The sequence below is a fragment of the Thalia democratica genome, chromosome 3 (assembly GCF_965202585.1).
Source record: "Thalia democratica chromosome 3, ktThaDemo2.hap1.1, whole genome shotgun sequence".
NCBI classification, from domain to species: Eukaryota; Metazoa; Chordata; class Thaliacea; order Salpida; family Salpidae; genus Thalia; species Thalia democratica.
Genome location: NC_139167.1, coordinates 79861527 through 79876572, shown reverse-complemented (window position 1 = coordinate 79876572; position 15046 = coordinate 79861527).

The window sequence follows — 15046 nt, the reverse complement described above, 5'->3', positions numbered from 1 at the left end:
CATCATAATTTTAATTTTTTAAAAGCATTACATTATTTTAATATTTTCAGTTAGCACTACATTATAAGATAAAAAGAACTATATTTTCTAACTTCATGAAACCAACAGTAAACTTCATTAAGTATTTATTGATAAAATAAAAAATTACTTACTTCCAAAACTTGCAATGAAATTGGCATATCAATTAGTTTTTCAAGATACTCTTTCGCCAAACCAGCTTTTATCATTAACAAAAGTAGTTCAATAGCTAACAATGGGTTGTAACTCAGAAATGATTCCAATCTATAAAAGAACATTTTTTCCAAGTTATAACTTTTACTGGTGTTTTTAAACAGGGTTTTTATTAAGGTTTTTACTAAAATCTCTTAAATATTTGCTTCATAATAAAGAAAAAAATGTTAAGAAGTAAAATAATTGTATCGGTTGTTAGATAAATGCTAAGTTATAAATTTTCCCGAAAAAAAATTAAACTTTTGGTATCAAACTACAAATAAAACAGATAAAAGAACTTAGTTCAAAGTTTGAAGACTGCTGTGCACATTTAAACTTTAATTTAACATTATTAACTTTTCAGGATTGAAATCGGTGTCCTTCAACAACTTGTTTGCTTCACAGGATTTGACAGGAATGCTCTCTGTTATCTCTATCAAAACCTTAACAACAATCTCAGTTTCATCCACGTTTAACGGATATCCACATGCTTTCTTGATAAGGACACTGGCTAGCTTGTCTGATAGTTTTTTTAGAGATTTTGATCTTTAAAACTACATAAATTAAAACTAAGTAACCATAAACAAAGATTTTTTTATTTTATGCTAAATTAAGTAAGTCGATTTCAAGTTTAGTTGATATTTCATTCCTAAACTTTACATTATTAAATCGCAGAGTTATTATCCTACTATGTGACTGAGAGTAGATTCTTTTGGTTAAACGCGTAACTTTAGTTTAACTTATATAATATAAAACTTTAAAATAATAAATACTTCTTTTCCAACCTACAGTTCCTTAAAATTAAATAAATTTTTTTTTTGTAGATTAATGTTATCAGATAATAAATGTTATTTTGTTTTTTAGCAAGTTTAAATGATCTTCTTAACAGTAACTTAAATTATCTAGCTACTTTTTAAGTGTTTAAAAAATACAGTACTATGTAGCAGCTTGATTTTTTTCCTTGAAAATTATTTTAATAAACAAAAAAAAATAGTCATTCTAGTTTAATAAATTTATAAAAACAAAAATTTATTAAATAAGCTTACATCATTATTTAAAAATAAAATATGTACACATATAGAAAAGCTAAAAATAGTTTGTATAAATTATAACATGAAGATTCAAACTTAATAAATAAATATAGATTATAAACAAGATACATAGAAACATATAAAATCTCTAAAAATATAAATTTATCTAAATTAGTGTTTTGTTATGTAAGTAAACAGAGGTTCTATCTAAAAATTAATTCCAAAAAATCCGGCGAACCAGTTTTATTTTGAACAACTTCCTTTTTCTCCGTGGTATCTAAACTACGTGCAATACTTCTGTTAGACAGTTAACAGTTTTTAAGATATAATACTAATTTTGTAACAAGTATTTAGAAACAAGCTAAAAAAATATCAGACTGCACACTAATACTTCAAAAATATCAAGAAAAATTATTTGTTTAACTTTATCTAAAAGAGAGTCCTGACTCTGTTAGAAAATGTTTTTTTATCAATATTTTATGATTACTTCTAAAAAAATGCTTGATTTTCCTTATTTAGTTACAGTTTATTGAAAAACTTTAAAACTATAGTTTTTATCAATTTCATATGTATTTTACATTGTGGTAGTATAATTATTTAATTTTCTAATGTGAAAAAAATTTTAAGAGCTAAACATCCGCTAATTTAAAATACTATTCATGTTCGCTTTTAATATTCAAAAGAGTTTTATCATTTAAAAGTAATAAAACTGGATTTATCATGTGTGTAGTTTACAATAATAAACAAGGTTTGTTTAAAAATAATTCCTTAACACTTAATAATGTTTGTTGCATGCATAATAAAATGAACAACCTTTTACAATGACAAAATGAGTTAAGTACGCGCAACGAGCTAAATAAAATATTTAATTTTTTTCAAACCCTGTGAATGCTTTATTATGATATTTTTAGTCTCCAAAATACTTATTAAAATCTTTTATAGAAGTTTTTAATTTATTTTCATTTTAAAATTATAAAATTAATCCAGCACAGGGCTAAACGAATATTTATTAATTTAAGAAAATTGAAAATTTAAGTGCCTTTTTTGGTATCGCAACTATTTAGTAGTTCTGTATCAGCTTTTTACAAATATTTTACTTAATCTTTACTTAAACTGAATAAAAAATAATAAATAGAATACTTCAATAGCATACAGTAAAACTTTTTTTGTTGTTTACTAGGTATACATAAAAAGCTAAACCAAGTGACATTATATTATTAAAATAAAAACTTTTAATAACATGTTATCAAACTGTATTACTGTACATATACAGTCACTATACATAAAATTTTTCAGTTTGCAATGTGTAAAAAAAAGATCATTTATGTATTGATTTGTCTAACGTGCTTTATGTTTTGAATTTTCTAAAACAAACAAAGAGATCTCAACTTGTAGAGGAGAAATAATTTTTTTTTTTTTTTTTAATTTGAATGCGATTTAAGTTTCTGTTAAAAACCTTGTTAGTGCTTATACAAAAAACCTAAAAGATATGTATCAGTCATGGAAAATAGTATTTAAACAACTAAATATATTTATTTTGAAACGTAACTAAATTTTAAACTTTACTTCATATTGAACACTAAGATTAAAATTTGACTTTTTTTGTTTTTGTGTTAAAAGTTTTTCTTTATATAGTTATCTAAATACTTTTTTCCATGGATGTTAAATACATTTTTAAATTTTTTGTATAATCAATAACGAGGTCTTTGAAAGAAACTTGGTTTGGAAAAAATTGTGAAAAAATTAGTATATATTATTGAATGTGTCTGAACTTAAAAAGCAGATATAAAAAGTTTTTTTTAGATGTTTTAGATTATCTTAATTACTTTCAATTCTAATTTATACTATATTAGACAAAACTATACACCTAGCTAGAGCAGGGTTTCCCAAAGTTTGCCCCTGGAAGCGATTTTAGTAAGTTAAGAGGCAATATTTAGTAAAGGAACAAAAGGGACGGAATTTTAAAATTTTGAAACTTATACTAGATATTCTTGAATTGCAGATACATAAAAAAGGTCTTAGGTGTATTATTTCAAAACTTACACTAGATACTCTTGAGTTGCAGATGAAGAGCATAAAAGAAAAAAAAAAAGGTGTTTTAAATAGTAGTCTTGTTAGAAAGAGCAATATTAGCCTTTTTAATTTGTTTAAGGAGGTAATTTAAAAAATCTTTGAAAAATTTGTGAAAGAGCATCACTTTCATATGTTATCAATTCTCAAAAGAAACCTAAAAATACATTACTGAATTTGTAAAAACAATAAAACATATTTTTAAACATTTACTTTATTTGTTTCAATTGATTTTTCAATTGTCTGTTTTCCTCATCAGCCTTCAATAATTTCTCCTCAGTGATTTTTAGCTTTTCTTCAGCCCTATTAGCCCTTACTTCCAATTGTTCACACCTTGAAAAAGCATTACCATTTATTTTTGTTTTAATTTATCTCGAACTAGGAGTTATACTTTTTGCAAGTTTTAAAGTTGTGATTTCAGTTCATCACAAAGAATAACATTTTGTTGATTTTTAATGATTTAATAAATAAAAAAACAAAAATTCAATTATAAAAACAACAATAATAACCTCTGTTGTACCTCCGTGTTAGTCATCATCTGACGAGTAGTTGATGCAACTGGATTGTTCATAATAATTTCTAATAATAAAATCTACTAAAGTAAATTACATTTTATTACAAAGAAGTGAAGAAGTTAAGAATTGTTAAGGATTTATTTCAAAAAAACAATAATTTTATTCAAATAGTTTTGTTTGAGATCAGGCTTTCTTAAATGAGGTGTAATCACTCCTATGAAAAAAAATAGTTATTAATATTTGGAAGTAAGAGGATTATCAAAATAAAGGAACCAACAGCTATCTTAACTATTTGTTTGAGGTAAATTATAAAGATGGGTTAATTTTTTTAAATTTTCAAAAATGTAGCAACTATGAATACTAATATAGGAAACCCTGTTTAAGACTTATGTACAATTTTAACAAAAAATTTTAATTACAGGGTTGCCACTCGTTTTTTCAAATTTTTTTCCAGGTTTTCCAAATATCTTCCAGGTTTTTAAAAGTACACATTTTTGGGTCTATTTTTAGTTTTAAGTTAATTTCTATTTAAGAAACTATGTGAGATAGTTAAAAAAATATTAAAAAGATACTGTAAAGTTACTTTAAATATGTTTTTCAATAAAAAAATTTTTGATGATGACAAAAAATCTTAATTATATGATAGATTTTTTGTGTCAAATCCAAATTTTACAAATGAAAATGTTAAAATTATTAACAATTCCAGGTTTTTCCAGGTTTTTAGATAAAAATTCCAGGTTTTTCGAGATATTTTCAAATTTTCTCAAATTCCAGGTTGTTCCAGGTTATTTTAGCCTAAATTGTCAAATTCCAGGCTTTTTCAAGTTTATAGGTAAAGTGGCAACCCTGTACTTATGTCTTCTAAAACTTTAAAATCTTTAAAAAAAAAGTTTTTTGATACTTATACAGTAGCATAGCAGTTAAGTTACATATTGTAAGTTATAATAAATATAAAAGGCTAATAAAAGATCCTTAATTGCTAAAGACATATAAATTGTATTTTTGTCAAAATACAATTTATATTGTCAAAAAAAATGTCAAAAAGTCTCATTTAAGATCTAATAATAAAATAGTTGTTCTCTCAGTTTAAAAATATCTGAAAATTTCATAAAAAAAAGCTTTGAGTCTGCTTAAACTAAAATAATTGTTATAATGAGTTATCCTGAGATTTCAAAAACTTCAAAATACCCTGAATATGTTGCAACTGTGAAGTAGTCACAGAATATGACAATTTGATTGTGTAATAGTTATAACAGTTATAAAGAAAATTAAAACTAAGTATCGAGGTGGTTTAGTTATTATTGTATATTAGCATAAACTTTGTTTTTAACTGATTATTTTAGTATAAACTAAAATTATGTTTTTTTCTATTTAAAAAAAGTAACAGTTGTGTCAAACATATAGTTTTTATTTTTAAGTTTTTAGTTATCGGAATAAAATTGTTACACAGTTATAAAATAATGAAAAACTTACATAGAAACAAAATTAAAAAAATAACTTTTATCTTGAAAAAAAAGTGTTTCACTCAATTCCTTAAATACTTAAAAAGTATGGTTTTAGTAGTATTTAAATTCCTACACTACACTTAACAATAGGTGATAATAGTTATAGATTTAATATACTACTAAACGCTGAACAATATATTACCAGTTATATACTTAAATAGTATGTTACTTAATAACTTAACTTCATATATTTAGTTATGAAATATTATTGCTTTTTAAAGTACTACAATCATTTAGTAAAATACTCTTAAAGAATGTCTTTTGCTTTGAAACAGTTTAGTAAGTAATTTCACTGCTTTTAAAGCTTAACATTCACAATTCAAAATACTAAAAAGTAAGTTAAGATTAAAACATATTACAAGTTAGGTTTATAGAAATTTTTTGATTCGAGATAGCTTAAGAAGAACTTTAGTATGGCCACTAGTGATCTACAGAATTATAGTACTATTATTCAAATCTAACTGGATAATGCCTTTTTGAACTCGGATTTTGATCAGCCAGCCACACCCTAATTTTAAAAATTATACGAGTTTGAATTCGGCCGGATGTAAGTAAAAAATAAAGGTTTTTTTAGAGTGGGTAATTGACAAAAAAAAACCATGTACAACTTTTTAGTTGATTAGGGAAAAATGTTTAAGTAAACATTATTTTTACAACATGCATTCGTTACAAAAGACACGTTGTGTAAAGTCTAAGTGATTTCAAAAAACCTCAATACTCTTCATTAAACTAAAAGAAAGCGCTTAAATATTTAGTCCTAGAACCTGGTGTACTAAAAAACCTTTCAGTTATCGAGTCATACACCAGTATACAGTTTGAATTCATGCCCTGGACAATTACTAATTAAATAATCAATTTAACAAAATGAAAGAAAATGAAATGAACAAAACAAAATAAAACTGAACGAAAATTAACTGAATTTGGTGTTTAATAATGTATATACTATGAATCTTGTTAAGTGAAATTAGAACAAAAAAATATATATAACTTTAAATAATTTTTTAAAAGGAGAAAAGTAACACTAATAGCGAACGTGTGGATATTTGAATTATAGGTTACAACATCTTTAAAGAAAGTAAAATGTAAAACACTGTAAGATTTTTACGAATTTTTTTTAAGCATGTTGTGCTGTTGGTTATTTATCAATTTTTTCTCAAGAAACCCAGAATGTAAATTGTTTTGCCTACTAAAGAATGTGACCTTGATTTTTTAACTAAAAATTGTTTTTATATGTTGTACTTGTGAAAAAAAATATTTTCTTACAAATTTTAACATACTTCAAAATCTCTATATAGATAATCTTTATTCATCTTTTTCACAGAAAACTGCTAATTTAAACTATATGGGACACAAATAACACAACATATGTGTTTTAGCTGAATATTGTTTTAAAATAGAAAGTTGTAACAAAAGCAACTTGTGCAAAATTTTACCCCGTTAAAAATTTCAAAAAAGGGTCGTTAAAACATTTAAAAACTGTACATGAGCGATTATGTGGATTATTGTCAGTTTTCACAAAAGACTTGGGTCGTTTTTAAGTTTTTTGTGCTTTATTTTTTAAGTTTTTGTTCGTTCTCTTATGCTTTTATTCAGTAGCTTTTCATTAATAAAGTATTTTCGTTGTATTTCTTATCGCCACAATTTAGTACCTTAAAATATATAACTTGTTCATTCAAAATATCAATTAGAATTAACTATTGCGCGTTATGAACAAGAAGTTTGTAAACTTAGAAATTACCTGCCAGTTGGCAGCGGATAAACTAGCTTCAACTAACGCCGACTAAGAATAGTGCAGTTCTAGGCGACTGTGACAACATGTCACCAAGGAATATTTTTTTCTGACTTAAAGTTGTATGCTTTATTTTTAGTTATTTATATGTTAATTTTTAAAGTTTCAGGTAGTTTTACACGTCACGTATTTTACTTCCTTGACTTAGAAAATTTTTCTTATTATGTAGAAGGAAAAGCAGGGCTGACGTTTATTAACCATCAAAAAAAAATTATAAAACATTTAAATGCTATTAAAACTAAATTCAATAGTATTAAAGATATTTTTTAAGGAAACTAAAAATTTTTGAAACAGTCATATCAAGTAACATGAAAAAACCTAATTAACAAACATTAAAAATCTTTTTTGTTTGCTATTAAATTAAATGTATTGTATAACAAAGTTCAAAAACTGAAAATAAAATTATGAAAATAAAGTATTTTGCTAAAAATGGTTGCCGAAATCTTTTATACTCAAGCCGTTCTTTTAAATGCAAATCTATTAAATTAAATTGAAGTTTTAAACACGTATTATTATTGTACAACTTCTATATTGTATTCTAACGTAAATAACATAGAATATAGCTCCTTGTTGTAAAACTTCTAAATGTTAATTTACTAGTTAAATACCATTCTCGCCGTATTAATAACTAACGTCAAGTTATATCTATAAACGCCTAAAAGAGAACGATACCTCCTACTTTAAAGAACCCAATTCATCACTTTAAGTTTCTGATTAATAATAGGTTTCTGTAAATTTTTTTTTTTTAATAATACAACACTTAAAAATGTTTTGTTGAGTAAAAATGTTAATTTCTAAAACAGAGGAATTGTGATGGGAAATCTGCAGTTCGTGTTTATACCTGTCAGTGTGGGTTGGAGTCACTTTCGCATGACGAATTTTACATAAAAGTTACTTTCTAACGAAGACATTTTTGAGCCAATACACATTTGCATGAATTTACATTTTTGAACGTCAAAATTTTACGAGTATTCATCCTCACCCCATCGCAGAACCGAACCATAACTCTAAACTTAACCTTAAACCTGAGCCTATATAAAACCCTAACCATGACTTTAACCCGAGCTCTAAATTTGACTTTAACCCTAACGCTAACATCGTGCAAAAGTGACTCCGTGAGAGTTGACATCCGTGCAAAAAAAAATAAACCCGTGATTTGACAGGTTTAGTACAATATTAATGACAAAAGTTAGTAAACAATTGCGCTTTAGTCATATTCCAAACAACAGGCAGAAATATCTGACTGGTGCTTTTTATTACAATAATTTAATTTTTGCAAATAATACAATGCCCGTTTGTGTGGAATATTTATAGTTGCTTTCAACTTTTTTTTTCGAATTAAAACCAAAGTATGTTAATTAGACAATAAAATTGTTAAATTTCAGCACACATATTATTCTGATCATACAACAAATTTACAAAATGAAAATGTTTAACTAAAAAAATATTCCATGATCATAAACATTTATTAGCAGTTTGTTATAAAATGACAGTTTGTTAGAATATGAAATGTAAGTAGGAGTCAGAAAAGCACAGCGTCACTATTGCACGGGTCGTCCTTTTAGAACGAAGAGACACTAAGACACGGAGTGACTCTTTAGCACTGAGTGACACTTTAGCACGATCGATATATTAGAGTAATTAAATTAAATACTAATTAAGAATATGTTTAGTAAAATGTTATAAATATAACTTTATGTAGTCAGCATCCTGTTGATTACGCTTTTTAGGCACTTAAAGGTATGAATTCAAAAGAAAGTATGTGGACCAAAGTTTTTTTTAATATATACTTAAGTAAGAAGTAAATTGTAAGACAGAGCTTAGCAGCCTTTTAAAGTAAATTACGAATTTACTTAAATAAATCACTAGTAGGTAGCAATAAGTTTGAAAAAAATTTAACATGGCTACAATTTTAAAGAAGTTATCAACATTTTATCGTATTGCTTTAATATATTTTATTTAATTTATTGTTCAGGTACGAACGTGTATGCATGTTTATTTATTTTTAAAACATAATAAAACACTATCAAAAATGTTGCTAGTAAAATATTCTAAAATTCTTTTTCCATACGCCACAGTGTTCTGAGCAACGAAGAAGCTTCTTCAATCTTACTGAACTTAACACAGAATGCTTGCATTTCAAGAAAAACTTTTTTCACATCTAAAAGGTTGTTTCTGATCAGCGCTTGAAGAAGAACGCAAACCAATCTCACTAAACGAGTCTGTTTAAAGCATCAGTGGTTAATATTAAACACAGAAAATTTAAATATTATTACAATAATTTTACTTTCATTACACATATAGTTTTTGTTGATTTCTATTAAAGAAAACATTGTCGAAAATCTAAAATACTAGGTTGATATTTTTTATTATGCGAGACAAGCTTAAGTTAAAACAAATGTTTGATCATACCGATTAGAATAAAATAGTTTATAAGACTAGAACTAGATTTTAGATCTACCAAATGCTTCTGTTTGGATGATTGAAGTTGAATGATCAACATTTATGGTAGATTTTTTTTTATTATACTAAGAATTATGTTTACAAACTAATATAAAATTTTACTGGAAATTGTGAAGTTTAAAAGTTGTTAGGTTATCTTAACTTAGTTGTAACTTAATTAAAATAAAACAATAAATAAATTATAAATTCACTTTCATTCTAAAATAATGATAAGCTTTTATCAACGAAAAAATATAAGTAAAGTTTTTACATCAATCACTATTGAGTAAGTTTGAAATAAAACAGCAACATTTAAAAAAAAATATTATTAAACATTTTTCTAATGTCTTAATAATTAAAACTTTGATGGAAAATTATTAACTTATGCATAAAAATAATGAAAAAAGGATTTTAGTGTCCTGGAATTAAATTTTGTGTCATGTATAACAAACTTAATAGTTTTATTAGGGTATAAAATTGTTTAAAATTTTTATAAACATTAAGTTAACTACATTTGTAGTTTATTCCATTTATTTTAACATAAGTGGAGTTAGTTTTAGAACTCATCAAGTATACCAATAAAAGTTATGTATGTTGTAAAATTTCGCTAAGTTTTTTGTTTTAAAGTTAAAACACCCTATTTTAAAAACAATTATTTGCAAAAATACAAAATGAAAACAACTCACATTCTCATTTTTGCCTTTTTCACTTTCAAGACACGTCTTTATGCATTTAACAACAAAAAGTTCTAAAAAATTGTACGGTATTTTGACAAGTAAGCTCAGTCTGCAGACAACCTGCATTTAACAAAGAGTTAAACTAGTTATTATGATAATTAATAGTATTTATTATTTTACATACTTAAAACAAATACTTAACATATATTACTTAGTTGATTTTAAGTAATTAATTTTGGTGAATGCATGAAGTTTACGTTTATTTATTTTTAACTTGGATTTTTTAAATATAAGTTAATGAAAAAATATTAGCTTCAAATCTTGATCGGTAAAAAACACAAATTAAATTAAAATATAACACTAAACTATAAAACACTAGTTATTGATTATAGTTTGATTGCAAAACCTATCATACTCGAGTGATAAAAAAAGAACTTAGAAGTAATATTTATTTACTTTAAGTTGCTTACAATCGTTAAGTTAGTTGGGCTCAAACTTTATGCAAAATCAGTTAAGCTTCTTTACTTTAATTTTAAAAATATATATTAAATAAGCTTTAATAATTCAAATTGAAAACCTATATATATACTTGTTATGTTATAATACTATTTAATTCAATAAAATTTTTGAAAAATATATGTCAATAACTCTATCGAAAGTTAACAACTGTACATGTTCAGTTATAATTGGAATCATAATATCATAATCTTAATTGTTTAAAAGCGTTACATTATTTTAAAAATTTTCAGTTAGAAGTAAATTATCAGATAAAAAGAATTATATTTTTAACTTCATGAAACCAACAGTAAACTTAGATAAGTATTTTGTGATAAAATAAAAAATTACTTACTTGCAAAACTTGGAATGAAATTGGCATATCAATTAGTTTTTCAAGATACTCTTTCGCCAAACCAGCTTTTATCATTAACAAAAGTAGTTCAATAGCTAACAATGGGTTGTAACTCAAAAATGATTCCAATCTATAAAAGAACATTTCTTTCCAAGTTATAGTTTTTACTGATGTTTTTAAATAGGGTTTCTTTTAAAGTTTTTACTGAGATCTTTAAGATATTTACTTTATATTAAGGAAAAAAAATGTTAAGAAGTAAAATAATTATATCTGTTGTTAGATAAATGCTAAGTTATAATTTTTCCCAAAAAAAAATAAAACTTTGGATATCAAACTACAAATAAAACAGAGAAAAGAACTTAGTACAAAGTTTGAAGACTGCTGTGCACATTTAAACGTTACAATATAAAGCTGAAAATAAATAATATTAATATTTATACAGTATTAACTTTTCAGGATTGAAATCGGTGTCCTTCAACAACTTGTTTGCTTCATAAGATTTGACAGGAATGCTCTCTGTTATCTCTCTCAAAACCTTAACAACAATCTCAGTTTCATCCACGTTTAACGGATATCCACATGCTTTCTTGATAAGGACACTGGCTAGCTTGTCTGATAGTTTTATTTTAGAGATTAAGATCTTTAAAACTACATAGTTTAAAACTTAGCAACACTAAACAAAGAATTTTTATGTTTTATGCTAACTTAAGTAAGTCGATTTCAAGTTTAGTTGATATTTCATTCCTAAATTTACATTATTAAATCGCAGAGTTATTATCCTACTATGTGACTGAGAGTAGATTCATTTGCTTAAACGCATAACTTTAGTTTATTTTATATAACATAAAACTTTAAAATACTAAATACTTCTTTTCCAACCTACAGTTCCTAAAAATTAAATAAGGTTTTTTTTTTTGTAAAATAATGTTATCAGATAATAAATGTTATTTTACTTTTTAGCAAGTCTAAATGATCTTCTTAACAGTAACTTAAATTATCTAGCTACTTTTTAACTGTTATAAAACTACAGTACTATGAGCTAAACAGCAGCTTGATTTTTTTCCTTGAAAATCGTTTTAATAAACAAAAAAATAGTCATTCTAGTTTAATAAATTTATAAAGACAAAAAATTTTTAAATAAGCTTACATCATTATTTAAAAAAAAATATGTACACATATAGAAATACTAAATATAATTTGTATAAAATATAACATGAAGATTCAAATGGAATAAATAAATATAGATTGTAAACAAAATACAAAGCAACATATAAAGTTTCTAAGATATAAGTTTATCTAAATAAGTGTTTTGTTATGTAAGTAAACAGAGGTTCTATCTAAAAATTAAATTTGAAAAAATCAGGCTAACCAGTTTTATTTTGAACAACTTCCTTTTTCTCCGTGGTATCCAAACTACGTGCAATACTTCTGTTAGACAGTTAACAGTTTTTAAGATATAATACTAATTTCGTAACAAGTATTTAGAAGCAAGCTAAAAAAAACCGACTGCACACTAATACTTCAAAAATATCAGGAAAAATTACTTGTTTTACTTTATCTAAAAGAGAGTCCTGACTCTGTTAGAAAATGTTTTTTTTTCAATATTTTATGATTATTTCTAAAAAAAAGCTTGATTTTCCTTATTTAGTTACAGCTTTAAAGAAAAATTTTAAAACTATAATTTTTATCAATTTCATATGTATTTTACATTGTGGTAGTATTTTTATTTAATTTCCTAATGTGAAAAAATGTTTAAGAGCTAAACATCCGCTAATTTAAACTACTGTTCATGTTCGCTTTTAATATTCAATAGAGTTTTATCATTTAAAAGTAATAAAACTGGATTTATCATATGTGTAGTTTACAATAATAACCAAGGTTTGTTTAAAAACAATACCTTAACACTAAATAATGTTTATTGCATGCATAATAAAATGAACAACCTTTTACAATGACAAAATGAGTTAAGTACGCGCAACGAGCTAAATAAATTATTCAAATTTTTTTCAAACCCTGTGAATGCTTTATTATGATATTTTTAGTATCCAAAATACTTATTAAAAACTTTTATAGAAGTTTTTAATTTATGTTCATTTTAGAATCATAAAATTAATCCAGCACAGGGCTAAACAACTACTTATTGATTTAATAAAATTAAAAGATTTAAGTGCCATTTTTTAATATCGCAACTATTTAGTAGTTCTGTATCAGCTTACTTAACCTTTACTTAAACTGAATAAAAAATAATAAATAGAATACTTCTATAGCGTACAGTAAAACTTTTTTTGTTGTTTACTAGGTATACATAACAAGCTAAACCAAGTGACATTATATTATTAAAATAAAAACTTTTAATAACATGTTAACAAACTGTATTACTGTGCATATACAGCCACTATACAGAAAATGTTTCAGTTTGCAATGTTAAAAAAAGATCATTTATGTATTGATTTGTCTAACGTGCTTTATGTTTTGAATTTTCTAAAAACAAACAAAGAGATCTCAACTTCTAGAGGAGAAATAATATATTTATTTTTTTTTAATTTGAATGCGATTTAAGTTTCTGTTAAAAACCTTGTCAGTGCCTATACAAAAAATCTAAAAGATATGTATCAGTTATGGAAAACAGTATTAAAACACTTAAATATATTTATTTTAAAAGGTATCTAAATTTTAAACTTTACTACATATTCAACACTAAGATTTAAATTTGACTTCTTTTGTTTTTGAATAAAAGATTTTCTTTGTATAATTATCTAAATACTATTTTCCATGGATTTTAAATGCCTGTTTAGATTTTCGTATAAGCACTGACGAGGTCTTTGAAAGAAACTTGGCTAGGAAAAAAATGTGAAAAAACTAGTGTATGTTATTAAATGTGTCTGAACTTAAACAGCAGATATTAAAAGGTTTTTTTAGATGTTTTAAGTTATCAAAATTACTTTCAATTCTAATTTATACCTATATAGACAAAACTATAAACCTCCCTAGAGCAGGGTTTACCCCTGTAAGTTTGCCCCTGGAAGCGATTTTAGTAAGTTGAGAGGCAATAATTAGTAAAGGAACAAAGGGGAGGTAATTTTAAAATTTTGAAATTTTAACTAGATATTCTTGAGTTGCAGTTAAAAAAAAAAGTCTTAGGTGTATTTATTAGTAATAAGAAAACTTACACGAGATACTCTTGAGTTGCAGATGAAGAGCAAAAAAAAAGTCATAGGTGTTTTAAAATGGTAGTCTTGTTGAAGAGGGCAATAGCCTTTTTTATTTGTTCAAGGAGGTAATTTAAAAAAAATAGTTTGGAAATTTTTTTGAAAGAGTATCACCTTCATATGTTATTAAATTTATTCTCAAAAGCATCCTAAAAGTACATCACTGAATTTGTAAACACAATAAAACATATTTTTAAACATTCACTTTATTTGTGCCAATTGATTTTTCAATTGTCTGTTTTCCTCATCAGCCTTCATTAATTTCTCCTCAGTGATTTTTAGATTTTCTTCAGCTTTTCTTTTTCTTTTCATTTCCGTTTGTTCACACCTTGAAAAAGCATTACCATTTATTGTTGTTTTAATTTATCTCGAACTACGAGTTATACTTCTTGCGAGTTTTTAAGATGTGATTTCAGCTCATCACAAATAATAACATGTTGTTGATTTTATAATGGTTTAATAAATAAAAAATCAAAAGTCCAATTATAAAAACAACAATAATAACCTCTGTTGTACCTCCATGTTAGTCATCATCTGACGAGTAGTTGATGCAACTAGATTGTTCATAATAATTTATTTTAATAAAACCTACTAAAGTATATTATATTTTATTACTTAGAAGTGAAGAATTAAGAATTGTTAAGAATTATTTCAACAAAAAATAATTTTATTCAAATAGTTTTGTTTGAGACCAGGCTTTCTCAAATGAGGTGTAATCACCCCTAAAAAAAAAATAGAGTTATTAATA